Source organism: Mustela erminea, chromosome 6 (genome assembly GCF_009829155.1).
Source record: "Mustela erminea isolate mMusErm1 chromosome 6, mMusErm1.Pri, whole genome shotgun sequence".
Lineage (NCBI taxonomy): Eukaryota > Metazoa > Chordata > Mammalia > Carnivora > Mustelidae > Mustela > Mustela erminea.
The window spans coordinates 106,034,630-106,059,876 of NC_045619.1; the positions used below are offsets into that span (position 1 = coordinate 106,034,630).

At 43.1% G+C, this 25,247-nt stretch overlaps 1 protein-coding gene across 4 annotated transcripts in view; it reads right to left on the reverse strand.

The window, feature by feature from the left end:
• Positions 1-25,247, reverse strand: part of NINJ2 (ninjurin 2) — a 94,629-nt gene that overhangs the window by 9,516 nt on the left and 59,866 nt on the right. The window contains exon 1 of one of the 4 annotated variants that reach the window (XM_032349184.1): positions 20,496-20,635. The exons of the other annotated variants lie outside the window; for them this stretch is intronic. The gene's annotated coding sequence lies outside the window, so the exon portion shown is untranslated. Of the gene's footprint in view, positions 1-20,495; positions 20,636-25,247 lie in introns of those variants that run through there. 4 annotated transcript variants of the gene reach the window in all.

Below are 25,247 nucleotides of genomic sequence, written 5' to 3' on the forward strand. Positions count from 1 at the left end.
CCCCTGCGATGTGGGTGGGAACAGTTCCGTTTTACAGGTGAAGTCATTGAGGCTCCCCGAGGTCACCTGCCCAGAGTCTCCAGATACTACATACAGGATGGTCCTATGGTCAAAATCCTAAAGCGATATTATCTCTTCTGTACGGGTGGTTCTTTCAGGGTGGTCCCTGGGGAAGCAGCAGCAGCAGTGCCTGGGAACTTGTGACAAATGCAAATTCTTGGGGTCCAGTCCAGACCGACTGAATCAGAAACTCGGGGGCAAAACCCAGCAATCTGTATTTTCAAGGGATTTCCCCCCTCGAGCTCAGGCTGGATGACCACTGGTCTACACCGTGTTGCCAAATATCTTTACTGTCTTCTAAGCTCAGTGCTGGACCCTCCGGTACTGATTCTGTCACTGAACTCTTTTAAAAAAAAAAAAAAAGATTTTATTTTTATTTATTTGAGAGAGAGACAGAGAGAGAGCACACAAGCAGGTGGAGGGCCAGAGGGAGAAGCAGACTCCCTGCCAAGCAGGGAGCTGGATGTGGGACTCGATTCCACGACCCTGAGACCATGTCTGAGCCAAAGGCATATGCCTAACCAACTGAGCCACCCAGGCACCCCTGCCATTGAATTCTTTTAATAGTACCTGTTTTACAGAGGAAAAAATCAGGACTCGGAATGATTCAGTGACTTTCCCCGGGCTCACTGAGCCGTTAAGTATCAGAGCTGGGATTTGAACCCAGCAGGCTCTGGAGTCTAGGTGCTTACCCACAGCAGCAGTCTCTGGCAGCACTGGAGGAACCCAGGCAGGCTCTGGAGTCTAGGTGCTTACCCACAGCAGCAGTCTCTGGCAGCACTGGCCCTATAAACCTCTCAAGAATGGACACTGAAGTATGTAGACATAACATATTTAGATCTTTCCACTGTCCTTCATATCCAGCTGGCATATCTGGCAGCTCCTGGCTACTCAGTGCCCACTGCTACCCAGCACCCACTGCTGCCCAGCGCCCACTGCTGCCCAGTCGCTGTTCCTCCTGAGCCCGTTCATAAGAGTCTGATACGTTTACCCTTAAGTTCCCTTTATGTCTTCACTCAGTAACATTTATTGAGCCTTTCCTGGTCTTGTAGAACCTTGGGTTTTGTGGTAGGTCCTATATCCGGATGGGAAGCCTATAAGTGAAAATGGCTTTCAGAATCATGAATCCTAGAGCAAAATATCACCATTCCACATGATAGTGTGTATGTGTTTTTGTTTTTTAAAGATCTTATTTATTTATCAGAGAGAGAGAGAGAGAGAGAGAAAGAGCGAGCACAGGCAGACGGAGGCAGAGGGAGAAGCAGGCTCCCTGCGGAGCAAGGAGCCCGATGTGAGACTTGATCCCAGGACGCTGGGATCATGACCTGAGCCGAAGGCAGTCGCCCAACCAACTGAGCCATCCAGGCATCCCTGTGTGTGCATTTTTAAGGTCCCCACTAGAGTATACATTTTTTAGAAAGGTTTTATGTATTTATTTGAGAGAGAGAGAGAGCGCACAAACAGGGAGAGGGGCAGAGGTAGAAGGGAGAAGCAGCCTTCCCACTGAGCAGGGAGCCTGACTTGGGGCTCGATCCCAGACCTGAACTGAAGGCAGATGCTGAATCGACAGAGCCACCCAGGCGCCCCTGTCCCCACTAGATGAGGAGCTTCCCAAAAGTGAGGATGATTTCCTTGGGCTTTCAGGCGATTAGAGTCAGAAGCAGTAAAAGCTGTGCCCACAATCTGGCGACAGTCCAGGTGAGGAGACCTCATGAAGCAGATCCTATCTGACATCGAGGTGGGAAAAGGGAAGGTGGTGCCTTTCCCACCCCACCCAGGCCTGCCGGGAGAGCCTGCCAAGATTCCTACTCAGTTCCGTTCAACAAACATGTTTTCAGCCCCTATCACGTGCCAGGCATCTAGGACACAGCAGAGATCCCTGTCTTCCCTGTATCCCTGTTCTCCTAATCCCTAAAATGACAGGGCTTAGCAGAGAGTAAAGTGTAATAAAGGCGGTGTGGGGTGGGGTGGGGGGCGATGGCAGGGAAGCCAGGAGATAAAAAGACCTTTTCAATCCCACGCCAGCAGATCAACGTCATGGGAACGAGGACTCAATCTGCCTTGTTCCCAGCTGTGTCCCAAGCCTGGCACCTAGCCCCGCGTGTCGAATGAATGAATGATGCTCTTGTCACCCCTGTCTTCATTCAGTGGGGCTTGAGAGGCAGAAGCATGGTGAATTGTGCTCCACAGATCTCTCTCTTCTTTGGAGCCCCTTATATGGGCATGTCGATTCCTGACCCCTCTCTGTCCTCCCTACAACTTTAGCGTACACCCTATGTTTGTGAGCTCGCGCGTGCACGCGTGCGTGTCTGCTGTCCCTGTGGTTGCAGTGCCTGGGTCCTGGCATAGATGAGAACAGCTGCTCGCAAGGAACGATGCTGTTACACTCCCTACAGCCCCAGAGGCAGATGGGATCAGCATAAAGACAGGAGTCCCCAGAGCAGAACCCTAGGGACCCCAGCCAGGGTGGGATCCACTGTCAGGGGTCTGCCAGCCCTGCGTCACTGTACCCAGATGGCTTCAGCCAGTCCAAAGAGGTTTCCCAGCCTTTTGGGAGACCTGCAGCCCGAGCCCCCCAGGAAGCCCCGCTCTGCCGCTCAGGCCCTGCAGGTGCAACAGACCCCGCCTGACTTCTCTCACCTGTTCTCCCTTCCATCCTCAAGACCTGAATGTAGAAGGGAGAAGCCAACATCACACATTCTCACCATTCCCAGCTCCTGCACTCTCAGCGACAGCTCGGACACCAGGGGCCGGGGGCTGGGGAAGTGGAGGTTGAGCAAATGGCTGGCTTTGAGCTTGGCTCAGAATGGAGCCTGGCTGACATTTCTTCTTTCCGTGGCCTGGGGCCAGTTGTGCCACCTCCCTGTTTCTCCAGCTTCCTTCTTTGGAGAACGAGAGGATCCCCGCCTCCTTCCTCATTGTGATGACCTAGCTCCTGGTCCGGTCTACAGACATGGAAGGAAAGAACTTCAGCCAAACTCTGTCAAACCCTTAGGAAAAACGTCCAGTGGGTCCAGGCCGGTTCTCACCCCGCCCTCAGGCATTCTCTAGATCTAGATCCACCGTGGGTGCTGAACAGATTAAACAGCCCAAATTCCAGAAGTTTTCCAGATTTATGGCCTCTCTCCTAAGAGCTGCATCTGTTCATAACTCACTGTGTTCCAGTCACTCTTCTGAGTGTTTCTCAGCATTTTCTCCCTTCTCATAGAAACCTTATGGGAGAAGCATACTCTCAGAGGGACTAAGTCGCATGGAGTCACATAGCTTGAGAGAGCGGAGCTCAGATTTGAACCCAGGTCTGTCTGAGGCCAGAGCTCTAACTCTTAAACAGTGTGTTGTTCTGTGAGCTTCTGCTTAGCTTTGGAAAGCCAGATCGCTGAGGAAATTTTTCCTCTGGTGCCTGACACAGCAGTAGTGTGTGCTGGGGCAAGGAGGAAGAAGAAAGGAAGGAGGAAGGGAGGGATGGCAGGGGAAAGACAGGCAGGCCGGCTAGCCCTGCCCCGAGCCGCTGGCCCGGACCCATCTTAGAAGGACCCTTTCAGAGCCTGGGGCAATGCCCCAGGGCAGTGAGGCAGCCGCTGGGTCACTGCTGTGCCCTCACTCCCTTTCTAAAAATACAAAGGGCACGGACTGTTCAAGGCTACCAAACAGATATCCAGTTGCTCTCTGGGGTCAGTCGTATACGGGCTTGATCCTGCCACCCAGCACCTGCTTCCTCTGGGCCCCCTGCCCGAGAGCCGACCCCGGTCATCCCTGGGGCTGTTTACTGCAAGACAAAGTCCAGTTCTGCAGCCTAGGCCCCGCCCAGCCTCACCCCTGGTGAATGGTGGGGCGCCCGGACACTTGTGATGTCTTTTCCCCTCAGCCCAATAGAGCAATCACTTTGTTGCTGGGGTTCCTTTCCTACGGCCATCAAATAGTGGGGCATTCAGTCTCTCTGGCCCCTTTGGAATTGGAGCAGCAGCCGGGTTCCAGGATAAGAATAGTGGTCTCTGATAATCCCTGGAGTCAGGCCTCATCACTGTCCCTCCCTCACTATGGGACAGGGGACCTCGGTTAGCCACCTATGAAAAACAGGCATCACATGATCACAAAACAGTGCTAGCATTATCCGATTTTTAGGTGCATCTGAGAAGCTATGGACTAAATGGGAACGGTGTCCTCTCCAGTATTCTCTCCCTTTCTGCTTTCTCTGTATTTTTAAATTTTTCCTCAAAGAGCCTCAGCGAACAATAAAAGAGAATGAACAATGAGTAGTAAAAGAAAAAAAATGTTAAAACAGCCACCACATCACTGGTGTTGAAGTGTTTGTCCCGACTTATAGGACAGTTTGAGGATAATGTTTATGAAAATGGCTTGCAGACTTTGAAGTGCTTTGCAAGTGTCTGGGGTTTTTAATATAATTACGCCCGCAGGCACTTTGGAGGATAATTAGCCTCCACTCTGTACCAGGAGACACTGTATCTGAGAAGTCCCACTCTGGACCTCGTGGGCTCTAGCCTCACTATGTAGGAAAAGGAGACAGTGATTGTCCATGGGACTTCTTGCCTTGGGGGAGGGCCTGGCCACGGGATGTAACCACCAGGCCTGCTCAGAGCATGAGTCAGCACATTGATTGAGCACCCACTGTATGCAGTGCCCCGTACTCTGTACTGAGTAGATAGCTCTGTTTGCTCTCCAGTCAGTCAGCAAACACTTACCAAGTGAGCATCCATCCACTGGGGGCAAGTCAGAGCACAGAGGGCGTACTGTGGAAATGACTAATTCCAACAGGGAGTTTGTGATCAATTGTAGAGAGTGATGGGTGCCATGTGAGATATGGATAAAGTGGGAAAGTAGGAAAACCTCCATTGGGGAGGTCAGAGGAGACCTCATGGACTTCAATGCCATCTCAGCTGGACCTTGAAGGATAAGAAGAATCCTTCAGAATGTTCTTCCTCTGGTAATCATGGAGTCTGTCTTAGGAACCAGTACCCTAATGGGAGGGGCTCATAGACACATGATAAAAGGTTGCCAAATGGGTATAATGTAACCCACAGTAATTTGTAGGGCCCAGTACAGAATGGACATATGGGATCCCAAGTTCAAAATTATTGAGAATTTCAAGATGGTGACAGCAGAGCACTAAACCAGGTGGGGACCCTCTGTGGTACTGTGTCCTTCTGAGCAGGTGCTGTGAAGCCAGGCCAGCCTCTTAGTAAGTGTGGGAGAAAAGCATGAAAGATTTCTTGTTGCCATGAGGACCACAGGCCTTGGGAAACCCAGTGACTGCTTCAGTGTTTGCATCTTGGGTCAAGGTTGACCTCCAAAAGGTGAGGTAACCTAGCCTGATCTGGTTCTGTATTTACCTCTTTCCTTTGGCGGCCAGCGCAGTGTTCTGCCTCTTAAATAGTGGTGCCCAAAAGCCCAGGAGCTGTTGGCTCCTTTCCCAAGAGTCAGGATTGCAGAGCAGCAAAGAACACAAATTCAGGTGCCTTCAGCGGTAAAAGTGGGGGCAAATGCTTCTCACTGGGAAGTGTCAGCTCCACCTAAAGGCATTCAACCTCAAACCATGCACATGTCCCTCTGCCAACAGGACAGCCCAGTGGCCTGCCTTCTCATTTTATAAATGGAGAAACTGAAGACCAGAGCAAAGAAGGGACTTATCCAAGTTCCCATAACTAGACAGTGCTGAAAATGGAACACAGGTTTCCGTAATTCCCATTAGGGACCCTCGGCAGGCCAGCCGCCTTTCTGTGCTCTCTGCACAGGACTAGGATTGCGGGGTGCTGTGCTCTGCAGTGGTCTTCAGATCTCTAGAATGATGCACTTCTCTGGGCTCTCGCAGCATGGGGAGGAGTTGAGGTCTGGCTGGGTGATGTGCATCTGACCTGCCTCTATGCCTATAACTCTTATTCATAAGCAGATGGTAGATTGCCAGTGACAGGAAGGCGCCTGTGCCAATGCCTGGGGAAAACAAGGCCAAAAGAACACAGTAGGTACCTGGAGTGGGGGCGCAGATTCCCATCCCGCTACGAACAACCTAGCAGGTGAGGAGGCTCGACCTTCCTGTGGGGTATCTTTGTCAGGGTTAAAGGGCATTGGAGTCCTGACCTGGGTCAACAACAAGACTAGGAGAGGCAGGAATCAAGACTCAGGAGACCAGGGCGGACTGTGGACAGGGAGTTGGGACCCCGCTGGAAGCTGTCCCCTCTGCGGGCAGCAGGTGTGGGAGCCCTGGGGAATGCAGACAGGCTGAACCCACAGCGAAGCCCCCTCAGTAGGAACCACTCCAGTTATTAATTTGCAGCTCAAAGTACCCTGAGGGTGTCAAATATTTACATTGTACGGGACAGAATTTTTACACATGTGTAATCTTACAGGATTTCCATAGCTGCCTAAGGACATGAGCTGAGGCTGCACATTAGGGACGAGCTAAGTGAGCCCCAGAGGAGGGAAGCCGCTTTCCTAAGGCTATAACTGGGACAGAGGTCTGAGTCTGAAGCTCTGGGATCTGGCCTCTAGCTATTCTCCATCCTTCACCTCTTTCCAGTGCTACAGGTTATCCTCCTGTTCTCTATGCCTTTGTGGAGGGGGTAGCAAGAGAGTCCGATACATTAGAGGCAGACACAGATTTGTAGAGTAGTGACTGAACATCTTGTCCCCACTGTTTGAAATGTCCTCTGCTCCCCTCCTTGGTATTGACACAATGAGCTTTTTCTTCCATCAGGGATGTTATTTCTAACATAAGGCCTTTGATGACACCTTCCCTCTGATGACTTTTCTGTTCTCTCATTGGACTGTGAAGTCCTTCAGGGCGGGGACTCGGCACAGAGCTGGCACTTTTGACAAGTACAAGTTGTTTAGTTTATGAAGGGGGGATGGGCTGTATGACCTGCCAGGCCCACCGTTTGGACATAAAATTGCAAAGTGAGCATAGTCTATTCCCCAAACCAAGACACTGTAAAGACGACCCGACTTGGTCATTGCATACATGCTAAATACAACAGGGCTCCCCTTTAAAAAACTCCTGAGCTGTGCTGTCCCCAAGATGGTGATCTAGGTTGTTCCCGACTTCACACCCTCTCCCAAGAAGAACAGCTAACAATTATTCAAGAGTAAGACACCGCCGAGAGGATTCGAGACCATGGGGTATGTCTGAAACACCCCCTTGCACCACAGAGACCAAGACAGACTGCACCGGAAGGATGGCTATTAGCTGAGCCTATTGTGGTGGTCATCTCCCAAGGTATATAAATCAAGCCATCGTGTCATATGCCTTGAACTTATACAGGGAGGTATGTCAAGTATTTCTCAATAAAACTGGGGAGGGGGGCGGGTAACAGGGACTTAGACGCACAGAGGTAAGATGGCCATGCAAAGACAGAGGCAGAGATCGGACTTAGCCATCCCAAATCAAAGAAAGCCAAAGATTGCCAGCATCCACTGGATGATACAAGAAGTAAGGAAGGATTCTTCTCTAGAGCCTTTGGGTGGGAGCAAGCCTGAATGACACCTTGATTTTGGACTTTTAGCCTCCATTTTAAGTAAAATTAAATTAAATTATCTTTCTGGGGGAAAAAATCCTGTATGCGAACAGCCAAATTAATTTACAAGAGAGTAAAATGGGGGAGGGGAATTCATATTGTGAATGGATTCCCCAAGACTCCTTTCAATCACATGCTTGATGAATAATTTTCTTTCTTTTTTTAAAAAGATTTTATTTATTTATTTGAGAGAGAGTGGGGAGAGGGCAGAGGGAGACAGAGGGGGACAAGGAGACTCCACACTGATCATGAGCCCAAAGTGGGACCCAAACTCTCAACCCTGAGTTCATGACTTGAGCTGAAACCAAGAGTCCACTGTTTAACCCGCTGAACCACCCAGGTGCCCCAAATATTTTTCTAATCTTAGATGGAGAAAAGCCTTTATAAATATGACAGGAAATCCAGAAACCATAAAGGATCAATAAATTTGACTGCATAAAATTAAAACTATTGGAATGCATAATAATAATAATGGTATATACGACTTTAGTGCTTATTTCACGCAAGCACTTGGATGAACACTTTATATGCCTACATTCATTTCATTCTTGTAACAACCTCATGAGCTAAGTGTTGTTCTGATTCTTCAGTTTACAGACATGGAGCAAGAGGTTGAGTAACGAAACTATGGTCATTTGGCTCATCTGTTGGCGATGAAGCTGGAGTTGGCCTTCAGACCCCGTGTGCCAGCCACTCCCTGCATTGCCACCATAAATGTCAGAAGACAAAGACAAATGAGAAAAACGATTGCAACACATAGGAATACACAGAGGTCTTTAAAGTGAACCCAACAGAAAAATAAAGGATGCTAAACAACAAGTCACTGAGGAAGCAGATGGCTGAAGTGTGCGCACACACCCATGCCCGTGTGTGTGCCCGTATGTGTGCGCGTGTGTGCGTGCGTGTCCCCATTACGCTGGTTGCAAAGATTTAACTGGCTTGATAACATTCAGTGTTGGTGATGATGTGGATAAACAAGCATCTTCATACATGTAGTGGAATGCAAACGTAATTTACTACCAAATGTACCCAGATCCCTACACTCTTTTCTGAAGGACAATTTGGAAATTATCTATTAAAATTTAAAATATTCTCATCCAGGGACGCCTGGGTGGCTCAGTTGGTTGGACGACTGCCTTCGGCTCAGATCATGATCCTGGAGTCCCGGGATTGAGTCCCGCATCAGACTCCCAGCTCCATGGGGAGTCTGCTTCTCTCTCTGACCTTCTCCTCGTTCATGCTCTCTCTCACTGTCTCTCTCTCAAGTAAATAAATAAAATCTTTAAAAAAAAATTAAAAAAAAATAATAAAATAAAATATTCTCATCCATTTACCTAATAAGTGCACTTGTGGGAGTTTCTCTCACAGAAAATGGTCTCCAGAGTGCATTTCATCTACCAATGAAATATTATGTATGTCTTTAAAAAAACAATGAGTTAAGGGTGTGTGGGTGGCTCAGTCGTTAAGTGTCTGCCTTCCACTCAGGTGGTGATCCCAGGGTCCTGGGATCGAGCCTGCATCAGGCTACCTGCTCGGTGGCGGGAAGCCTGCTTCTTCCTCTCCCACTCCCCCTGTTCGTGTTCCCTTTCTCCTGTGTCTCTCTCTGTCAAATAAATAAATAAAATCTTTTAAAAAATCAAAAGAAAAAGGATGAGTTAGAACCTTATGCATAAACATGGCAAGATATATAAAACATACCTAGTGGAGGAAAAAGTCATTACAAATATGATTATGATCTTGTATTGATACAAATTAAACAAAAAATTCAGACTATTTGTTTTAGATTACTATACATTTGTAAAGCACAGGAAAAAATATGGAAGGAATTTGTGTCACAATAAGGAATTTCCCTAAGTTATATATTTTCCTAATTTGCATTTTTAAAGAAATCTCTCTACACCCAGGGTGGGACTCGAACTCACTAGCCAAGAGATCAAGAGTTGGACACTCTACCAACTGAGTCAGGTACCCCCTCAGTTTGAATTTCTAACAACCAGAAGGTCATTCTTTTATAATCAGGAAAAACAGAAGTAAAGATAAAATGTAATCAAATCAATCAATAAATATTAATATAGTATATATAATATACTATATTAACAGAAAAAATTATATAATCATAGTATAATTATATGATCTTATATAATTATAAGTTATATAATCATAATAATTATAATTATAATTACAATAATACATAACATATAATGTAATATTATAATATACAATATGCAGTAATTATATAATATATACTATAATATCATATATAATAATTATATTTTATAAATATACATTATAAATTAAATAACTAAAACAAATTAGATTAAATAAATTAAGTAAAAATTAAATGTAGATAAAATATTTAGAGATATAAAGATAAAATTGACATCAGTGCTTGTGATAGGGTAGCAACTCCTGTGCATTCATAATCTGCAATCTTGCCCCAGTGGGATTCAGCCTGAGGATGACTTTTCCGGAATTTTATTTAAGATCTTATTTATTTATTTGACAGAGAGAGATCACAAGTAGGCAGAGAGGCAGGCAGAGAGAGAGGAGGAAGCAGGCTCCTCGCCAAGCAGAGAGTCTGATGCGGGACTCGATCCCAGGACCGTGAGATCATGACCCGAGCCAAAGGCAGAGGCTTAACCCACTGGGCCATCCAGGCGCCCTGTACCTTTTAATTTTAAGAAGTTTTTCAAGTGGCAGAAATTTAACCTTTGTGATGTCTATTAATCTTTTCCTTTGTGATTTCCGTCACTTTTTTTTAGATTTTGTTTATTTATTTATTTATTTATTTGAGAGAGAGAGCCCATGAGCCGGGGGAGGCACAAAGGGAGACAGAGAGAGAGGACCTCAAGCCGACTCTGCATTGAACTTAGAGCCGACTCGGGCTTGATCTCATCACTCTGAGATCAGGACCTGAACCGAAATCAAGAGTCAGATCTATTTTGTGATTTCTGTTAATCTTTCAAATTTATCTTGATAGTCTCTGTTCCTTCTTCCTTCTTTCAATTTTTTACTTTATGTTTTTAAGCCTATTATTAAGTCTGCAGAATTCAGTGTGTATTTTACACTTACACTTACAGCACATCTCAATTCGTACATTAAATTTTCAGAGGTTCAAGAGAAATGTAGTCTTCCCAATGCAATAAAATTGTGGTTGAAGGAGAGCTATTTTACTGGCTTCAGTATTTACATTTTAAATTAATTAAAATTTCATAAAATTGACACAACCCAAATGTCCATGAATGGGTAAATGGAGAAATACAATGCGGTATATCCATATAATGGACCACTATTCAACAATAAAAAGGAATGAAGCCTGGATACATACTACAGTATGAATGAACCTCAAAATACTATGTTAAGTGAAAGAAACCAGATTCAAAAGGCTGCAAACTGTATGATTCCATTATTATGAAATGTCCAGAATAGGCAAATCTATTGAGAACAAAAAGCAGATTGCCTGCCACAAGGGTGGAATGGAAATTGATAGCAACTGGGCATGAGGAAATTTTTGAGGGTGATGAAAATGTCAAGTGAAATTTTAAAATTCAGTTCCTTAGTTACATTAGTCACATTTTGAGTTGCTCCATAGTCACATGTGGCTAGTGGTTACTGTGCTGGACAGGGCAATTCTAAATATTATAATTCATAAGCCTAATAATTACAAATGGAGCAGTGTACTTTATGAAATTCTTACATTTATTTTTTTTAAGCTAAAGTGCAATGAAACTGCAAATTAAGCCTTAAATGACCACATGTCATAAAACAGAATACTAAAGCTTAAGTCTCTAAAAACTTGAAAGTTTAGAGGCACCTGGGTGGCTTAGATGGTTAAGTGCCTGACTCTTGATTTTGGCTCAGGTCATGATTTTGAGGTTGTGGGATCAAGCCCCACGTCAGGCTCCGTGCTCAGCACAGTCTGCTTGTTCCTCTTCCTCTGCTTCTCACCACCACCCCACGCCCCCCACCCCCGCCACACTCAGTCTCTCTCTCTCTAAAATAAATGAATAAATAAAATCTAAAAATTTTTTTTTTAAAAACTTGAAAGTTTAAAATAATGCTTTCAATATACATTTATATTCCAAAGAATAAACTAAAAATTCAAATATACAATAGTCAAGACTGTATAGTACTTACTTAAGGATAGACATATTGATCAATAAAAAAGAATTGAGAGTCTAGAACGATCATATTTATTGATTTTTAACAAGGATGCCAAGACAATTCAATGATCTTTTCAGCAAATGACACAGGGACAAATGTAAATTTATATGTAAAAGGATGAAGTTGAAACCTGGCCTCATACCACATACAAAAATTCACTCAATATTGATCATAGAGGGGTGCCTGGCTGGCTCACTTAGTAGAGCATGTAACTCTTTTTTTTTTTTTTTTTTAAGATTTTATTTATTTATTTGACAGAGAGAGAGAGAGACCACAAGCAGGCAGAGAGCCAGGAAGAGGGGGGTGGGAAGCAGACTTCCCACTGAGCAGAGAGCCCAATGCGGGGCTCAATCCTGGGACCTTGAGATCATGACCAGAGCCGAAGGCAGAGGCTTAATGCACTGAGCCCCCCAGGTGCCCCAAGCATGTAACTCTTGATCATGGAGTCGTGAGCTTAAGCCCCACATTAGGTGTAGACATTTCTTAAATCAATCAATAATCAATCAATCAACTTAAAACAAACAAAATACCCAAATGGATCATAGACCTAAATTAAGAAATTAATACTGTAAAACACTTAGGAGAAAGTATAGGAGTAAATCTTTGTGACCTTGAGTTGGGCAATGGGTTTTTAGATACAATGCCAAAAACATAAGCAATAAAAGAAATAATAAATTGAACTTCAACAACATTAAAAACTTCTGTGTTTCAAATAACAGCATCAAGAAAGTGAAAAGAAAATTCATGGCATGATAAACGTAAAGAAAATAAAAGACCTCAAGACTGTGAAAAAACAAAGAAAGTGAGAAGTAGAACTCATACAATGGGAGAACATGATTTACCAATCATGTATCTCATAAGGGATTAATATCTAGCCCATATAAGGAACTCATTCAATTCAATAAATAGGAAGACAAATGATCCAATTAAAAATGACCATTTTCTGAAAGTGCTATATGGACAGCCACAGTTCACATGAGAAGATACTCATAACCATCATCATTAGTTATCATTGCAAATAAATGAGGTGCCATTTCACACCTGCTAGAATGGCTACAACAAAAAGCATTGATGGGCGCCTGGGTGGCTCAGTGGGTTAAGCCGCTGCCTTCGGCTCAGGTCATGATCTCAGAGTCCTGGGATTGAGTCCCGCATCGGGCTCTCTGCTCAGCGGAGAGCCTGCTTCCCTCTCTCTCTCTCTGCCTGCCTCTCCATCTACTTGTGATTTCTCTCTGTCAAATAAATAAATAAAATCTTTAAAAAAAAAAAAAAAAAAGCATTGAAATACCAGCTGTTGATGCAGATGTGAAGAAACTGGAAGTCTCGTTTCTGGTGGAAATGAAAAATGGTGCAGCCACTTTAGAAAACAGCTTGACCGTTCTTCAAAGGTTAAGCATAGAGTTAACCGTATGATCTAGCAATTCCACTCTCGGATACCACCCAAAAGAAAGGAAAACATATTTCCACACAAAAACTTGTACCTGAATGTTCATAACAGCCATGGCAGAAATAACCCGAATGTCCATCAGTCCGTTTGGTCTCAAAACCAAATCAAACATAGTGTATCTGTACAGTGGAATGTTATCCAATGATGACAAGGAATGGAGTACTGACACAAGGGATAACACGGATGAACCTTGAAAACATTATGCTAAGTGAAAGAAGCCAGACACAAAAGGCCTCATATTATAGAATTTCATTTATATGAAATGTCCAAAATGGGTAAATCTATGGTGGTAGAAAGTTGAGTAGTGGCTTCCAGGGACCGGGAGAAGTGAGGAATAAGTAATCCTGGTAGGTTTCTTTTTCTTCTTTTCTGTCTTTTTTTTTTTCCCTTGAGGGAGGGGGAAGAGAGAGAAGAGGGAGAGAGAATCTTAAGCAGGCTCCATGTCCAGTGCGGAGCCCAACACAGGGCTCAGTCTCACAACCTTGAGATCAAGACCTGAGCTGAAATCAAGAGTCAGATGCTTAACCAACTGAGCCACCCACATGCCCCACTCTCTTGCTTTTTAAAAAAGGTTTATTTAGTTAAGCAATCTCTACATGCAACATGGGACTCAAACTCATGATCTCTAGATCAAGAATCACATGCTCTTCTGGTTGAGCTAGCCAGGTACCTCAGGTTTTCTTTTAAAAGTGATGAAAATGTTCTGGAAACAAATGATGGTGTTAGTTGCACAATTCTTTTTTTTTTTTTTTACCATCTTTAAAAAAAATTTTTTTAAATTAACATATAATGTATTATTTGTTTCAGGGTACGATTTTCTAAATATATTAAAACCCATTGAACTATATGCTTTAAACAGGCGAATAAGACATATATGTACATGTATATATATGTACATATATATATATTCCCCAAAAGTTGTTTTTTAAAAATCAATTATAGATTTCATAGTTACGGGAATTATGGGAATCAAAAAATATTATGGAATGTAATAAAAGCCATGTTTGCTTGTTTTTTAAGATTTTGTTTATTTATTTGACAGAGAGAGAGATCACAAGTAGGCAGAGAGGCAAGCAGAGAGAGCGGAGAAAGCAGGCTCCCTGCTGAGCAGAGAGCCCGATGTCGGGCTCGATCCCAGGACCCTGAGATCATGACCTGAGTTGAAGGCAGAGGCTTAATTCACTGAGCCATCCAGGCGTCCCAGTAAAAGCCATGTTAAAGCTAAATGCTGGGTTAAAGCTCTGCCTTTGGCTCAGGTCATGATTCCAGGGTCCTGGGATCGAGCCCCACATCGGGCTCTCTGCTCAGCAGGGAGCCTGCTTCTTCCCCTCCCCTCTCTCTGCCTGCCTCTCTGCCTACTTGTGATCTCTGTATGTCAAATAAATAAATAAAATCTTTAAAAAAAAATCTAAATGCTTTCATTTGAGGCTCCTGGGTGGCTCAGTAGGTTAAGTGTCTGCCTTCCACTCAGGTCATAATCCCAGGCTCCTGGGATTGAGCCCCTCATCAGGCTCCCTTCTCAGTGGGGAGCCTGCCTCTCCCTCTCCCTCTTCTGGTCCCCCAGCTTGTGCTCTCTCTCTCTCTTTCTCAAATAAATAAAGAAAGAAAATCTTTAATAAAATAAAATAAAATGGAAGAAAAGAGAAATCTGAATACCTTAAATAAATCAACTTCTCAAATTAAGTTATTAGGTTAACCAACAATAATATTGCTTAATGCAATAATTGTACTGTTTATTTGGCAGAACATTAAGGCATAATAGTTAGGAAAAAAGGAAAAAAGGGGGAAAACTTGCTCTAGAAAAGAACATCTATTAAATAAGCAGCTCAGTCAACTCTGAAACTGATCTTAGAATAAGTAAGAACGTAATGAATGTGAAGGAAACACCACAAACTTATCAGGGCAACGGATACGTTATTCATCAAATAAATGTCAAATAACTTAAATAATAATTAAAGGTCAAAAAGAAACAATAAAAACAGAAGATGAGATAGTGATCCTGTAGCAGGGAAGGATTTTCCAAACAAAAAATGTGGGGACACCTGGGTGGCTCAGTTGGTTAAGCATCTGACTCTTGACTTCGGTTCAGGTCCTGATCTCAGAGTGATGAGATGAAGCCCGAGTCGGCTCTAAGTTCAATGCAGAGTCGGCTTGAGGTCCTCTCTCTCTGTCTCCCTTTGTGCCTCCCCCGGCTCATGGGCTCTCTCTCTCAAATAAATAAATAAATAAATAAACAAAATCTAAAAAAAAGTGACGGAAATCACAAAGGAAAAGATTAATAGACATCACAAAGGTTAAATTTCTGCCACTTGAAAAACTTCTTAAAATTAAAAAGGCACAGGGCGCCTGGATGGCCCAGTGGGTTAAGCCTCTGCCTTTGGCTCGGGTCATGATCTCACGGTCCTGGGATCGAGTCCCGCATCAGACTCTCTGCTTGGCGAGGAGCCTGCTTCCTCCTCTCTCTCTGCCTGCCTCTCTGCCTACTTGTGATCTCTCTCTGTCAAATAAATAAATAAAATCTTTAAAAAAATTTTTTTAAAGGTACATGGGGTGCCCAGTTGGCTCGATTGGTTGGGCATCTGATTCTGATTCTTGATTTCAGCTCAGGTCGTGATCTCTGGGTGGTGGGATGGAGCCCTGGGTGGGGCGGGGGTTCTGTGCTGAGCATGGAGCCTGCTTGGGATTCTCTTTCTCCCTCTCCCTCGGCCCCTCTCTCCACTTGTGCACTTGAGCACTCTCTCAATAAACAAACAAATAAACAAACAAATAAAATCTAAAGGTACATCATACAGATATTTCAAATTTATATCCCGAACAAAGACTTACTTAACACGTGTTAAGTATATTTATGACCTCAGTTTTCTAAAGTAAAACAAAGTGCCTTTCTATACCCTGGGCAAAAAACCACAATGCTGAACAGCAAAATGTTGGCAGTTATAGGTCGTGAGCTTACGAGAACTGTTTGGTTCTACTACCTGCATGCCCTTAAGCAAGTCATTAAACTCTCTGTGCCTCAAATTCCTCATATGTAAAATGAAAATAACAATAGTATCTTCCTGACAGAATTGTTGTGAGGACTAAATGAATTGATGCCAGCGAAGTGCTTACAACAGAGACCTGCATGCGGTCGGCACTCAATAAATCCCAGTATTATATTTCATTTATTTATTTGACACAGAGAGAGAGAGAGACAGACAGACAGACAACAAGGGAGGGAACACAAGCAGGGGGAGCACTAGAGGGAGAGGGAGAAGCCTGCTTTCCGCTGAGCAGGGAGCCCATTGCAGGGCTCAATCCCAAGACCCTGGGATCATGACCTGAGCTGAAGGCAGACGCTTAATGACTGAACCCCCCAGGCGCCCCCCAGTATTGTTATTAATATCATATGTTTCCTTACACATGGGCTGTTGGAGCTTCTATTTGGTGACCCAGGATATTAAGGATTGTAATGCACGAGAACACTGACACTGACACTTACATGTTACAGGAAAGGACATGTGAAAATAGGTCCAACAAATCAAAGAATAAAGATAATGCACATTATTCACATTGTGTAAAGTTTAGGAGTTATCATACAAAAGTGATGAACCAGAGTCTCAAAAAAAAAAAAAAAAAAAAACAACCCCGACCTTGAGACCAAGTGAAATTGGTCTAATATAGGGCCAAGTGAAATTCTTACTTCTCTTGCCAATGACCAAGAAGATTTCATGGATCTTCTTTTAAGGATCATTGCAGCCACAGAATAGAACTTATTGGCTGGAATTACCATGAATAGTCAGCAGTAAGAACTGTTGTAGGAGCCTGTGTCTCTGAAAATAGAGCTAGCCCTGAATGGAAGGTGTGGGTGGGTTGGGGGTGTGGTCAGCTTGGGTGGAATGCTGACTTGTTGTACCCCTCTAGTAGATCACTGAACCCTTCTAGCATAAGGGACTTTCCGCTATCACCAACAGGATTTTCTTTGTAACTCTGGTCTCCTATGGCAGTGGGAGGTCCCCTTCAGAGACAACTTAATCTCTCATATGTAAACACATCTCACAAGCATCTGCAGACAAGCCTTCCGTAGAGAACTGAGCTTGGTCATGGATGAAGAGACCACTGCTGGCATACCGAATCTAGGCACCGAATTGTGTGTGAGCTCACAGACGTTTGTTCCCTGTGTGTGTAGATATGTTCAGATAGTCCTTTGCTAATGACCTGTTTCTAGAATGCCCAGGGATGATTCTAGATTTGGCTACATCCCAGGTGTTTTCACTCACTTCCCCTGGGCATCCAGAGGGTGAGGGCCAGAACCTACGTTTAGAGCCCCATTCTGGCACCCCCTTCTTGCTTTTCCTCTCCAGGGAGAGGGGACCCACAGTGGATTCCGGAGAGAGGCTGAGGTGGCTGCCCGAGCTTGCCTGTGATAACCAGACTGGGCTGTGCCAAGGGTGTGAATGGCGTAGACCTGGCCACAGGCCACCTTCAGAGAAGGAGCTCACTCGTAACTCAGCCTGGGCTTGTAAGAAATGAAGAGAAAGGAAGGCAGATGCTTAAAACATGGTCATCAATTGAATCTAAGTATCTAATTGGACTCATTCAAGGTATTCCTAGTGTACACCAGACTGTTAGTAGCAATGATCTCTGGACAACAGAATTAAGGGAAATTTGAAATCCTTTTTAGTATATATCTCTATAATGTTTGATTTTTTTTTTTTTGACAAGAATGTATTTGTTTTACAAGCAGAAAAAGAGAAATATTAAAATAAATAGATAAGGGGCACCTGAGTGGTTCAGAGGGTTAAGCCTCTGCCTTCGGCTCAGGTCATGATCCCAGGGTCTTTGGATCGAGCCCTGCGTCGGGCTCTCTGCTCAGCAGGGAGCCTGCTTCCCCCTCTCTCTCTGCCTACTTGTGATCTCTCTGCCAAATAAATAAAAAATCTTTTAAAAAATAGATAAAACATAAATTTAAAAAGTCTTTCCTGTCTAGTTAATTTGTCAGTGGGTCTCAAAAGCCTTAAAAATGTGTTTACCTTTCGAGGTAGTACTTTTTTTTTTTTTAAAGATTTTATTTATTTATCAGAGAGAGAGGGCCAGAGAGCAAGCACAGGCAGACAGAATGGCAGGCAGAGGCAGAAGGAGAAGCAGGCGCCCTGCCGAGCAAGGAGCCCGATGCGGGACTCGATCCCAGGACGCCGGGATCATGACCTGAGCCGAAGGCAGCTGCCCAACCAACTGAGCCACCCAGGCGTCCCTCGAGGTAGTACTTTTATTTTAGAAATTTATCTTAGGGAAATAATCAGCAATATGTGAAAGATTTAGCTTTACGAATATTCACGAGGATACGAATTATAAGAGCGAGAACAGGCCATAACTAACAATAGGGGGCTGGTTAAAGACTTATGGTATCATCATACTATGCGCTATTAGTATTTTAAATGCTAGTTACTTTAAATGTTATTGTATGAGAATTGTGGTGACAGATACTTAGAGTAGAACACAAGTCATTAACTAAATGTGTGTACTTCATGACACTACGTACATAAATCAAAGAGCTCAGAAGTCCATTAACAGATGAATGGATGAAGAAGATGTGGTATGGGGGGGGCGCCTGGGTGGCTCAGTGGGTTAAAGCCTCTGCCTTTGGCTCAAGTCATGATCCCAGGGTCTTGGGATTGAGCCCTACATCGGGCTCTCTGCTTAGCAGGGAGCCTGTTTCCTCCTCTCCCTCTCTGCCTGCTTCTCTGCCTACTTGTGATCTCTCTCTCTGTCAAATAAATAAATAAAATCTTAAAAAAAAAAAAGAAGACTTGGTTTTTATACACAATGGAATATTACTCAGCCATCAAAAAACAAAATCTTGTCATTTGCAACAACATGGAAGGAACTAGAGGATATTATGCTGAGCAAAATAATTCAGTCAGAGAAATACAAATATGTATGATCACTCATACGTGGAATTTAAGAAACAAAGCAGAAGAACAGAGGGGGAGAAAAGGAAAAATAAAATAAGATGAAAATTGAGAGGGAGGCAAACCATTAGAGACACTGAATTCTAGGAAACACACTGAAGGTTGCTGGAGGCAAGGGAACTGATGGAGGGATAATTGGGTGATGAGCATTAAGGAGGGCTCTTGTTAATAATAAGCATTGGGTGTTACATGCAACCGATAAATTACTAAATTCTACCCCTGAAACTACAAAGAAGTTCCAAATTCTGAATTTGCTATGTTTTTTTGCTTGTTTTTTATAGATTTTATTTATTTATTAGAGAGAGAACAGGAGCAAAAGCAGAAGGAGAGGAAGAGGGAGAAGCAGACTTGCTGCCCAGTAGGGAGCCCCACGCAGACTTGAACCCAGGACCCCAGGACCAGGACCCAAGCCAAAGGCAGATGCTTAACCAACTGAGCCGCACGCGCCCCTGAATTTGCTTCGTTTTAGAATAAGAGGATATTGATATATCTTATATTCTGTATCTTTGTAATGAAGTAATTACTACATTGGAACCACTATTAAAATTACAAGCTATTTAAAAAAAAAAAAAAGAAGACTGGGAGTTAAAATGAAAATGTTAGCTATGCTTATTTCTGAGGGGTCAGATTACTGGTTTATTTTGATTTTGTGTTGTCTTCCTGTAATTTTTTCAAAGATTCCATAATAAACATGTATTACATTGTAGTCATATTGTACAATAAGCTTCTTAATATTGAAAAAATTCTATTCACTGAGAGATGAGAATAACAAAGCTGAATCCTAGAAATTCAGGGGGGCTCGTAGCCCACAAGAATAGGTAGGTGTCCTAGACACAGCGGCAAGTAACCCACTGAGAGGAAGATGCTGTGCTAGGCTTCTTGCCATCTCTAACTCCCACAGCGTTCCTCAGGGTGAGGATTATTATCGCCATTTACAGACCAACAAATGGTTTCAGAGAGGTAAAGGGACACATCAAGATCTCACAACACATTCTTGGCTTTGCTAGCATTTGGACCCAACTCTCCGCAGCAGAGTGTGGAAAAGTGTCCCTGGGGCTGGCCTGCTGTCTCTCCTCATCAGCGAGGTCAGACTTGCAGCCCAACACGATTGAGTGGGGGACTCACATTCCTAAGATGTCACCCACTGACTTGATGGTGACACTGTTCACATGGCCAGTCTCTGAACATGGGACACCTCCAATGCCAAGGTTTACACAGTTGAGGAAACACCCCACCCCCGTCCTTTGGCCAGACTAGCAGAGGCCTGATGTTCAGCAGCCCTCCCCTGCCCAACTCTGCGGAATGTGCCCCGAAGCAAACTGGCACTGGGACTCACATCTACTCCTTTACCTCCTGAGCAACTGGGAGGTCTTGGCTGCCAGAAGCTTCAACGCCTCGGGTCTGAATTTCTCAAAGTGAGCCTTAGGAGGTCCTCTGAACTGGGTCCTCTGAGAGGCATGGAATGGAGGTGGCCAAAGCTAGGGAGAGATGGAGGAAGAATCTTCAGCCTTGGGTAGGAGCTGAGAAATGGGTTGAAATGAGATCAGTTGGAGGAGGGGCGGGGGGGCAGAACTGTTGTTAAACTTCTTTTATTCCCCATTTCTGTTAGTATTGTTCTAATATTTATGTAATAGTAATAATTTTAAAAACCCACCCTGAGTTCTCAAAGAGAAAAAAAAGATATGTGGACATTTCCCCGAATCCCTCAATAGTTAACAACCACCTATTCCTCTGCCCTTTAAGATCCAGGACAGACTGGTTTAGGTCCACATGGACCAAGGCTTAGTTATTCAGCTCTCCTCTCTGTAATTTGCCTGCCATTTATTGCATTTGCAGAATCTGCCAGAGCAGCCAACACATGGTGAATGCTCTATAAATATTTGTTGAATAAATGAGCAAACTGGGTTTGTACCCTCATTCAGAACACATTCTGAGCCTTGCCAGTAGGAAGGGGCTTTTTGTACTAATGGATGTTAATAAAAGGAGATATCTTTTTAAAAAGCAAAGAAACTATTTTCTATGGAATAAGAGTGTCAAGTTAGGCACAGTTTATTAATTTGTCTGCCTCAATAAACACTATTTCTCGGTACATCCTTTGAGCCAACAGCAATCCCTTGAGTCACGATCAGATCGAGAGCAAGTGTTGACACCTCAGGTTGGATCTAATGCGTTGATAAAGTGAGAGCACTGTGCATAAGATAAGCTGGAGACTTCCACATTCAAGAGTGATGATGCTGGAGACTTGCAGTTAGACATGCTGCGTTGACTCTAGAAAGTCCAGTTTTATTGAGATGTAACTCACACCATACAGTTCACCTATCCAAAGTGCAAAAGTCAGTGGCTTTTAGTATATTCATAGAGTCGTGCATCCATCACCATGATCAATTTCGGAACATTTTTATCACCTTGAAAAAAAAATTCCATAACCATTTCCACCCCATCCCCTGGACTCTATCCTAGGTAACCACTGATCCATTTTCTCTCTGTATAGATTCCCCTATTCTGGACATTTTATGTAAATGGAAGCATTTGTGACTTTGTGACTTTTGCTAAGCATTATGTTTCCAGAATTCATGTTGTAGCATGTATGGGTACTTCATTTCTTTTTATCATTAAGTAAAATTCCATTGTATGGATATACCACATTTGACTTATCCATCTTCAGCTGTTGACTGTTTGAACTGTTTCCATTTTTTGACTACCATCAATAATTTTGCTTTGAACATTCATTCATTGTGTGAATATATACACAAGAGTGGGATTGCTGGGTCCTATGGTCTATGTTTATCTTTTTTACATTCCCATGAATACAATGTGAGGTTCCAATTTCTCCACATCTTTTTTTTTTTTTTTAAAGACTGAGATAAATCAGACCAGCATTTTAATTTGCACAGGAAGAGAGGATGGGGGGAAATACAGTCCAACATGAAAATATTCTCTTGAGATGCTTCAATTAGATTCTTGCCCCTTCTCCTTAATAAAGAGAAAATCACAAATTTAGAACAGATACCCTCTCAGAAATGATAATTATGCTGCAATACTGGTTGCATCAGGATGGCATGTTGTTTCCAATGAGTTCTGCTCTTATTATGGAAGTATCAGAACCCACTTCCGACACAGCACTCTCTGGGAAATAAAAGAGTGAGGCATCTGTTAAAGTGTCTTTATAGCACAGAGAGCTCTCAGAAGAGCTCATATTTTGGAGGGAATTTCTCCACATCTTTAAGAGCATTTGTTACTATCTGTCTTTGTGATGTTAGCCTCCTACTGAGTATCAAGTGGCATCTCATTTTAGTTTTGAGTTTGTCTTTCCCTTATGGCTAATGATGTTGAACATCTTTCCATGTGCTTATTGGCCATAGATACATCTTCTTTGGAAAAATGTTATTTGGATCTTGTGCTCATTTAAAAATTGGGTTATTTGCCTTTTTATTATAGATTGTAAAAGCTCTTCATATATCCCAGATACAAGTCCCTTATCAGATATATGATTTGAAAATATTTTCTCTTGTGAAAGTTCTCTTCTCACTTTCTTGATGGTGTCATTTGGAAACAGAAGTTTTTAATCTTCATGACTAATTTATTTTTTCCTTTGTTACTTGTGCTTTTGGTATTACATCAAAGAAAGCTTTTTCTCATGAAAATTTACTCTTATATTTTCTTCTAGAGTTTTAAAATTTTAGCTCTTACATTTAGGTCTATGATCCATTTTAAGTTAATTTCTGTGTGTGGTGTGAGGTAGGGGTTCAGCTTTGTTCTTTTGTGTGTGGATCTCCAGTTATCTTGGCACCACCTACTGAAATGACTATTCTTTCCCCCACTGAGTTGTCTTGGCATTCTTATCAAAGATCAACTGATCACAATATAAAGGTTTCTTTATGACTCTCAATTCTATTTCATCCATCTGTAGGCCTATCCTTATGCCAGTATCACACTTGATTGCTTGATTACTGTAGATTTGCAGTAAGTTTAAAAATTGGGATATATAAGTCCTCCAATTTGTTGTTTTTCAAGATTATTTTGGCTATTCTGGGTCCATAAAATTCCATATTTCTACAATGAACCGTGCAAAGAAGTCAGTACTTTTTTTTGTCTTTTAAGTAGGCAGTATGCTCAATGTGGAGCCCAATGCGGGCTTGAATTCACAACCCTGAGATCAAGACCTGAGCTGAGATCAAGAGTATGATGTTTATCCAGTTGAGCCACCCAGGCACCCTGAGAAGCCAGCAAGATTTTGAAAAGCATTTTTAAAAAATATTTTATTTATTTATTTGAGAGAGAGAGTGAGCAAAAGAGAGCATAAGCAGGGAAGCAGGGGTAGAGGGAAAGGGAGAAGCAGGCTCCCCACTGAGTAGGGAGCCAGATTCTGTACTCTATCCCGGGACCCTGGGATTGAGACCAGAGCCAAAGGCAGATGCCTGACCAACTGAGCCACCCAGGTGCCCTTGAAAGGGATTTTTTTTTTTTAAAGATTTTATTTATTTATTTGACAGAGAACACAAGTAGGCAGAGAGGCAGGCAGAGAGAGAGGAGGAAGCAGGCTCCCCGCTGAGCAGAGAGCCCGACGCGGGACTCGATCCCAGGACCCCGAGATCATGACCCGAGCCGAAGGCAGCGGCTTAACCCACTGAGCCACCCAGGCGCCCTGAAAGGGATTTTTAAAAGTATAAATTGCTTTAAAAAAAAAAAAAGGCAAAAAAAGCTTAAAAAAAAAAAAAAGAGTAAGGAGGGGTAAATGATTTGACCAAGCAATAGAAGCTGTGGCCCAAAGTCTGCAGAAAGGAACCAATAATGGGGCATGAGAAGTTCAAGAAGGTCCTCTTACATAAAATCTTTTTAAAAAATGCTTTTCAGAATCTTGCTGGCTTCTCAGCGTGCCTGGGTGGCTCAGTTGGATAAACATCATTGGAAACACAGGGTACCAAGGAACGTGGGAGTGACTTGCAGAGTTGAAATGGGGGATGAGCTAAAAGTTTATTCTCACAGAAGTCCAACACTCCCGATGTCCCTTGAACACCCCTTCAAAGCCTGGTGACAGCTCCTCCTCCAGGCAAGAGATTAGAGATTTGCTCTTTTCTAGAGCAGTAGTCTTAAATCGTGGTTCATGAACTGGTTTAGGCCCACAGACTTTGTTACTGGCCCTAATAAGATAAGTACAGAAAATACAAATAAGTGTTTAGAATTTCCATAGAAAATTAAAATTGCCTCAACATTCAAGTGAGTTCTCAGTGGAGTTTTCTTGCTGAACAGGATGTAGACCAGTTTGGATGTTTGAACTCCAGTTGGAAGTCATGTGTGGTAGGAGATATGGACTAGCCATGCGCGCTAGAACTACATGTGGGTCCCTGACAGATCAGATTTAAAAACAGGTCCTTCACCACAGATAGCTTGAGAAGCATCCCCTAGAAGCTGACAGACCAGTTGTATGTGTGGTTAGGAGAGGGTTGAGGCTCCTGGTTAACAAACTTCATTCTCAACAATAGGATATCCAGCCTTCCTCCCACACTCATTCAAGAAAATTGTCAGGTAGGCTTACACCCTCCCCTAACACCCATCTCCAGAGAGGCGTCTAGAAGATTCTTATCAGCAAAGACTTAATGGCCCAGAGAGACTTTGAAACATTGACATTTAGAAGTCTCTTCAGATAAAAAGCTGCTTGACACCCCATATCAATATCTCTACAGTGAAGTTCTTCAATGGATAAGTTATACCCATGCACCTAAAGCTTAAAATAAAGTTCTAAAAGGTTTGTTTTGGTTTTTGAATAGGTTTTATACTAATATATTCCAGAATTCAAAAGACTCAAAAGGGTGCAATGAAGAGTGCCATCAGCTACTTCTTTGTTCTCATCTGGTAAACTGTTTAGCACCTCACTCTTTAATATAAACAGGAAGTCTATATGAAAGACAGAAACCAAATTAAAGAAGTAAGAAGTGCAGAGAAAAGAATGTAGAGAGAAGAAAAGTTCAAAAAAAGGAAAAGAATCATATCCCTGGAGACAGAAGAGAAGCTATTCCACTCATGGAAGAATGGTAGCCTATTAGAAAAAGGAATTTTCAGCGAACAATAAAAGAGAACTCTGAGAATTTAAAAATATAAATA